This window comes from Psammomys obesus, unplaced genomic scaffold (genome assembly GCF_907164565.1).
Source record: "Psammomys obesus unplaced genomic scaffold, mPsaObe1.curated_primary_1811, whole genome shotgun sequence".
Lineage (NCBI taxonomy): Eukaryota > Metazoa > Chordata > Mammalia > Rodentia > Muridae > Psammomys > Psammomys obesus.
In genome coordinates, this window is record NW_026585797.1 from 29,294,754 (window position 1) to 29,302,843 (window position 8,090).

The window sequence follows — 8,090 nt, forward strand, 5'->3', positions numbered from 1 at the left end:
AATGCCTAAGCAAAGAGATCCAATGATGTCACAACTGTGAGATAAGGTGTTCAGGTTAAAATTGTTGAAAGATTTTTGATGAACTGAAAAGAATTGACAGTTAAAGCCACAGGCTCTGAAATATTTGCTAAAAGAAGGAATGTGGGCAGAGAATCTCCAAGACAAAGCACACAGCTTGAGTGAATTTCCTTTAGTGCTCACAAAGAAAAAGAATGACAAAAGCAAGTAGGGTCAAGATAGAGAAAACCGTTTAAAATGGTTGGAGGCGGTTTAGTTGTAAGGAAAATGCCACTAGCCTGGGGCTTTCTAGGTCTTTAACTTTGAAAGGGGAATTATTCATTGAAAACAAAGAGTGAAAGCAGACCTTACAGAAAATGAAGTGCTGAGATAGAGCTGTAGGAAATGGGAAAGTGAAGGTAGTTTCTTTCCTAGAGAGTAGGGTTATCACTGACCGAGGAAAAGATATGTACATCTTTGTTAATTCAAATGGTTCTGTAGAAGATAAGACTATCTAAGACTGGGAGAGTCAAGAATAACATTGCTTTGGGTCTCAGGTACCATTTTGTTTGTTTTTTCTTTTCCTTTTTTTTTTTTTTCTTTCCCTCCTTTCTCCTCTTCCTCGTCTTCTTGAATCAAAGCCTCAGCAGACCCAGCTGCCTGTCTCTGACTGGCAGTTCTGCACCATTGATCCTGGGCCACCTTTATCCAATGCTGTGGGGTTTTTTTGTTGTTGTTTTAAATTTTGAGATAAGGCTCACTAAACAAGTCATGACCCTCCACCCCCATTTCCTGTGTTGGGATGTTGGTGTGAGAGGCCATCCTGCTTTAGTTTTCTTTCCATCACCATTACAATATATATTTGCAGCAAATTTCAATTTAAATAATTTTTTTTTTTTTTTAGTCTGCAAAGAAGTCGTGAATGTGAATCTGGAGCTCAATAGCATGCAAATAAAGGAATGCTTTACTTAAATTGGTCAACCAGCAAAATATCTTACTGTGACTACTAGGGAGCCATGTCTCCCTGAATAGTGGCTTCACAGCCAAATAGCAGTGGAACGCTTCTCAACGATTCACATCTCATTCAACTCAGTTCAACTCCAGAGGACTCAAGTAAATGAAACCTGTTCCCCTTTTAAATAGCACCCTGTCATCTTTGAAAACAAAGTAAAGATCAAAGTTTCATTTCATCGAGGCAAAATTTCCACCCTCTCCCCATTTCCCTCTTAGTGAACGTGACTGCCACGCTAAACAACAACAAAAAGTCTTTACAAGGGGAAGGAAGAATTTCCTTTGTTTTGCTTCGTTTTGTTGAATGGGAGAGAAGCTTATCGGTGAATAAATGTGTCTCTGGCTCCATCTTCTGTACAGAGTGAAAATGAACATTCAAAGAAGCAATTGTGGCTCTCAGAGAGGTCCGCACTTCTGCTCCCTTCTTCCCAGCCCTTCTCCTTCTCTTGGTTCTTTTGATTAAACTGTATAGAAAAGTGTCTTTTAACAACTATATACTTTGCTTTAAAAAATGTAACTGCTATTTATTTAATCTTTGATATCAATTTCTTTTAAAGAAGCTTGGTTAATCTTTTAGGATGTTTGCATTTAGTTACGAAGTCCGTATTTACTGTGTCTTAAGAACTATGCTACATGCCAGTGAGAGGACTTTCAATTATGGAGTGAAAACAAAAACAGTGTCACAGTGAACTTCATTGAGCTTAAGTCTTAAGAGAATTTTGAAAAAGCAGCAAATAACAGGGACACAGTAAAAGAATGCTAGTTTTGTTTTTCAAAAGGGAACACAATCTTTCCACTCTATAATTAGGTAGTGACGTACTGTTTTTAAGAATCCTATGAATAGAAGGCAGGTGAGAGAGCTCAGTGAGTAAAAGTGATTCCCACCAAGCTTTACTGCCTCACTTTAATTGCCCAGGACCCATACTGTGGAAGAAGAAAACTGACTCCAGGAAGTTGCCCTCTGGCCTCCACGAGTGTACTATGGCATGAATGTAACCACTTATACACGTGCTAAATAAATAAATTGAAATAAAATCTTCTGAACAATATATCTACCTCCACACCCCTGGGCGGGGGGAACCTGCTCAGGTTCGAAATTAGAGGTTTTTAGTTTTGTTTTGTGACAAGATCTCCTATAGCCCTGGCTAACTCTGAACTAGCTATGGAGGCAAGGAAAACCTTGAATTCTTGATCTTCCATGTGCTGGGATTACAGGTAAGCACCATCATGCCTGACTCAAAGCTAGGATAATTTTACACATCACCAAGTTTTGATTATGTAAAAAGAAACATATATATATATATAATTATCCAGATCTTCTGAGCACTAGACATTGTATTCTTACATCAGACATTTGCATAATTATTGTTTGTCAATTAAAAATAAAGGAGAAGAACCCTTCCCACTCTTGGGAATTTTCCCCCATTCTCACTAAGTCTATTTTTCTTTTGCTTAAAAAAAAAAAAAAAAAGAGGACTGGAGAGGTGGCTCAGAGGTTAAAAGCAGTAACTGCTCTTCCAGAGGTCCTGAGTTCAATTCCCAGCAACCACATGGTGGCTCACAACCATCTATAATGAAATCTAGCACCCTCTTCTGTCATACAGGCATACATGCAGGCAGAACATTGTATATATAATAAAATTTTAATTAAAAAAAAGAAAAGAAAAGTAGAAAGGGAAACTTGTACTGATTGTCTAAATTTTGACTATACCAGCAAAAGAGAAAATATTTTAAGACTTTATTTTAGGTTAAATAACATAAACATTGCACAATTATCTGAAAGTCATTCAGCATATATCTTCGATTCCACCGCGCAGCAGGCAAAAAGCAGCCGTATCTCTGTAAGTTCCAGGCCAGCCTGGTCTACATGTCAAATTCTAGGCCAACCAGAGTCACAAAGTGAAACCCTGTCTGAAAAAAAAAAAAAAAATCATTCAACAAGATAGCTAGCTCTCTCTTCTGTGTGATATTTGCCATCAGGTTACAGCATTGTACTATATGAACTTGATTGAGCTTCATTGAACTTCATGGAGTCTGGAGACTTAGAAAGCACAGAGAACATTCTTTGTGTTGAAAACATACTTACGTGGGTATGTAATTTTTACAAATTTAAGAATGAAAGCAAGTGTATATTTAAACTAACAAATTCCATAACAAAATTATTCACACAAATATTTAATTGAATCAAAAAAATAAATGAAAGGAAGGAAAGAATGACAGACTGACAACTTTGCTTTAAGAGTCAGCTGAGATAAAAATTCCCAAATGAAATCTTTACAGTGTTTGGTTATATTGCCACTTACTGAGGTCGTTAAAGTGCCTTTCTGTTGTGTGTCTGAGTTAGCTTTGGTACACAAGAAGAAAGACCTGCCTCAGTTTTACACTATGTACCATTCATGTCCGTGACATGAATAAACATGTAAACATATGTGTAAACATATGTGTAAACATAAAACAACACAATTATTCCTAAGAAATCAATTATCATAGTAACTCTAAATTCTCTATGCATTAGGAATCTGCATAGAGGTACAAGTATGAAAGAGGTACAGACGGCTAAAGCTGAAAAATTACTGTAGCAGGATTCATATGGCTGCCAGGTTCTTGTGACTTTTTAAGACTTATTTATTTTTAGTGTGTGTGTGTGTGTGTGTGTGTGTGCAGGTGTCCTCAGAGGTCATTCAGAGGTCAGAAGACATGGGTCCCTTGGAACTGGATTTTTAGGCAGTTGTGAGCTATCCAGTATAGGTGCTAGAAACCAAACTAAGTTCTTAGCTACTGAGTCATCTCTCGAGCTCCCCCTAGTGACTTCTTAATCTCTTGGTGGTTCCCTGACATCAATTACTATATTAAAACATGAGTTTTATTTTAAAACTTCCAATCTTTTTCAGACCAAAGCCATCTTCCCAGTGGTCTCTGATGGGAGTTATATTTTCTATAGTTAGCTTTCCATGTTTATTTTTGTCTTCCTATTTTTTTTTTATTTTTGTTTATTTGTTTTATTTTGAGACAGAGTCTCACCTAGCTCAGGTTGGCTTTGAACTCAAGAAGCAGAAGGTTATCTCAAACCCATCCTTCTTCTCTACCTCAAGAGCTGTGAGACCACATACTCCTTGGAGTTCTATTTGGATAAAGGTATTGAAATCCTTTTTTTTCTACAGGAATCCGGACTTCTGTGTGAGAAGCTACCATCCATTTGACTGGTTAAGAAGAGTCTGGGTAAGAAATACACTGTTTCAAAGATAGAGGAAGAGTGACAGAAATGGTCAAAGGTAATGACAGTGCAGACAAAAAGAACTAAGAAGTAAAGCCAGCTGAACACAGCTTCTTGCTGAATAGAAGGAAAACAGAGGTTTAGTGCAGTAAGCAAGTCAGTTAGTAAGTCCTATAAGAGGCCCCCAAACCTTAGCACAACTTACACCATAATGGAAGTACCATTCAGGCCATAAAACTCAGCACACAGTTAGCACCACATGCCAAACAAAAACAAAGACCTAATTCATCAAAGTCCACAGTCCTGGGAAAGTCTCTAAATGTACCAACCTTGCTCTTTGGCTCCTGTAGTTCTTGTTAACTGAAGTGTGTCAACCCAGAACATGGTTTTTGTGATTAAAATCTCACCTGAGAAAGGTTCCAGCTACATTAGTGTCTCAAATACCCCATGTGGTTGCTGGCCTGTTAATAAAGATTTCCTTTTGATTTAAACACATGTCTGAGTAGTCTTTTCTCACGGATACCCCCACAGTAGTCCCATCCTCAAAATAAGCCCATACCACTCACAAACTCAAGTTCAAGTGTGGGTTCTGATGAAACAATAAATTTCATCTGGCAGACCAGTCGGTAAGTAGAGAAGAATCTCGCTTTGTCACACTGAGCAAGGCAGAGGACAGTCATCAAGTGCCATCTTGAGAGGAAAACTATTATTTAAAACTGAGCCATTCTTCGGACCTAAGAACAGAGGAGAGAGATCAGACAGGGAGCCCAGATTTAACCCATCATTTTCCCAGGGTGAGAGACAGCCCTGGGAGATGGGTTGGTTACTCCCATAACTTTGTGCCGCCTTTGCATTAGCATATCTCACAGGTAGGAGATCATAGTAAATCAAATGTTTTATAGCTGGGTTGATGATTACTTTTCTCCCTTCGTAACATTCAGAGTACCATCCAGTATCACAAATAATAGTTGATATTATTGCAGTGAAAACTCTATGTATGGACCAGCTCAACTTCCTTATGTCAAATGAGTTTGTGTAGGTGTTGTCTTCAGCAACGGTACTGAAAGCTTCATTTGGTTACATGAGATGTCCAGTGGACTCTGTCTTTCCCATTATTTGGTGATTTCATTTACATCATTTTTCATTTTAGGAAGCTTCTACTGTATTCGGTTTCCATACTTCTCCTCAAATGGCCCTTGATTTTAGTTTCTCTCCTGTATTCCCTCCTTCGTCCCTCCCTTCATTCCCCCTTGCCCATCTATAACTATCTATTCAATTTCCCTTTTCTGGGGAGATCTGTCTATTTGTGTTTCTGGATATGAGTTACCTTATTCATGATGATTTTTTTTTTCTAGACCCATCCATCTGTTAATTTTAAGATTTCCCATAAGTAATATACCTGGATCTTGAAGAGGATTGCTTCTATCTTCCCGAGGAATTTCTACACTGATTTCCATAAGTTACTGTATGAACTTGCACTCTCACAAGCAATAGATGAGTATTTCTCTTACTCTACATCCTGGCCAGCATGAGCTGTCACTTGTTTTTTCTGATCTTAGTCATTCTCATGGGTGTAAGATGAAGTCACAATGTAGGCTGAATTTGCATTTCCCTGGTGTTGAACCCTTCCTTAAATGTTTCTCAGCCATTTGTATTTCCTCTATTCAGAATTCTGTTTAGATCAGTACCCCACTTTTTTTTTATTGGCTTGTTTGTTTTCTTGATATCTAGTTTGTTGAGTTCTTTATTTTGGGTATTAGTCCTCTATCAGATGCATAATTGATAAATGTCTTTCCCATTCTATAGACTGCCACTGTGTCCATATGTAGTGTTCTTTGCTGTGCAGAGGCTTTTCAGTTCCATGGGGTATCATTTATCAATTCTTGATCTTAGTGCCTGAGCTTACAGTGTTCTGTGTAGAAATTCTTTTCCTGCATCAAGTAGTTCAGAACTATTCCCTCTTTCTCTTCTGACTTTGATCTATTAAAGTTGAGCTTTGTGCAAGGTGACAAATACGGATCTATTTGCATTCTTCTACATGTATCCACCTAGGCTGACCAAAACCATTTGTTGAAGATGCTGTATTTTTTTCCGTGTATGTTTCCGGCTTCTTTATTAAAAATCAGGTGTCTAGCGATCAGCATGTGGATTCATGTCTGTACTTCATGTTGATGCTATTGACCAAGATGTCTGTTTTAGTCCCAGTACCATGCTTTATTGCTACTACTACAGCTCTGTAATACAGTTTGAGGTTGGGGATGGGGATGTCTCCAGCAGTTCCTTTATTGTTAAAGCCTGCTTTACTTTTATTTTATTATTTCATTTTTTTTCTGTTTTCATGTGAAGTTGAGAATTATCCTTTCAAGATCTGTGAATGTTTGTGTTGGAATTTTGATGGGGACTGCATTAAATCTGTAGATTGTTTTTGGTAAGATGGCCATTTTTTACTAGATTAGTCCTACTGATCCACAAGCATGGGAGAGCTTTTCATCTTCTGATCTCTTCTTTAATTTCTTTTTTCAGTGTCTTAAAATTTCTATCATACATGTCTTTCACTTGCTTGGTTAGTTACCACTAGCTATTTTACAGTATATGAGGCTATTGTGAAAGGTGTTACTTTTCTGTTTACTTTTTTATTTTTTAAAATTTACTTATTATGTATACATTATTATGTATGCATTATTCTGCCTGCATGTATGCCTGCATGCCAGAAGAAGGCACCACCTCTTGTTATAGGTGGTTATAAGCTACCATGTAGTCACTGGGAATTGAACTCAGGACTTTTGGAAGAACAGTCAGTGCTCTTAACCTCTGAGCCATCTCTCCAGTCTGTTTTTCTGATTTCTTTCTCAGTCTGTTTGTCATTTGTATATAAGAGAGCTACTGAATTTCATGGTTTAATTTTGTATTCACTTACTTTTCTAAGAGTGTTTATCAGTTGTAGGAGTTTTCTGGTGGAATATTTCAGTTCACTTATATGTACCATCACATCATCTATACATAAAGATACTTTGACTTCTTCCTTTCCAATTTGTATCTTCTTGATCTCCTTCGGTTGAATTACTGCTCTAGCAAAGACTTCAAATACTATATTGAATAGGCATGAAGCAAGTGCACAGTTTTGTTCCTGATTTCAGTGGAATTGCTTTGAGTTTGTCTTCATTTAGTTTAAAAAAAAAAACATTGAGACAATGTCTCATGTTTATGTAAATTGCTTAGTGTTGAGCAAGATTCATTCTTGTAGTTACTTATGCTAATTCTTAAAAATTCTTAAACTCTTTTAAGTTTAGTAGTGTTCTCACGTATGCTCTGTACTGTTCTACCTCTGACTTGCATCTACATGTTAGACTTAATGGTTCTTTATCTTTTATTTTGTTTATTCTGTTTTATTTTTTGAAAAAGAGTCCTACTATGTAGCCTAGGAGAGTTTGGCACTTGTGATCTTCCTGCCTTAATGTCTGGAGTCCTGGGACCAAAGATGTATACAACCACATTTTAAATAATGTACATTTAAATATTATTCTTTAAATGATCAAAGATACAAGAGGATAATGGGAGGGATGAAGAAAATGCAAACATTGAATGTTTTCTCCTACACACACTAGTGTATAATCACATATAATATGAAACTAGAAGAAAGGCTACTTTGTGGCAGCATTGGCAGGAGAAGTGGGAGAAAAGTAGCACATGTATGGGTGAAATTAAGTGTGCTGCTTAGTTTTTATTAATTTGCTGCAAATTAGAATCACCTGGTAAGAGGAACCCTCAACTGAAGAATTGTTTCTATTATTAGCTTGGCCTGTAGGCAAGTCTGGTGCCACCTTCTTCTTCTTCTTCTTCTTCTTCTTCTTCTTCTTCTTCTTCTTCT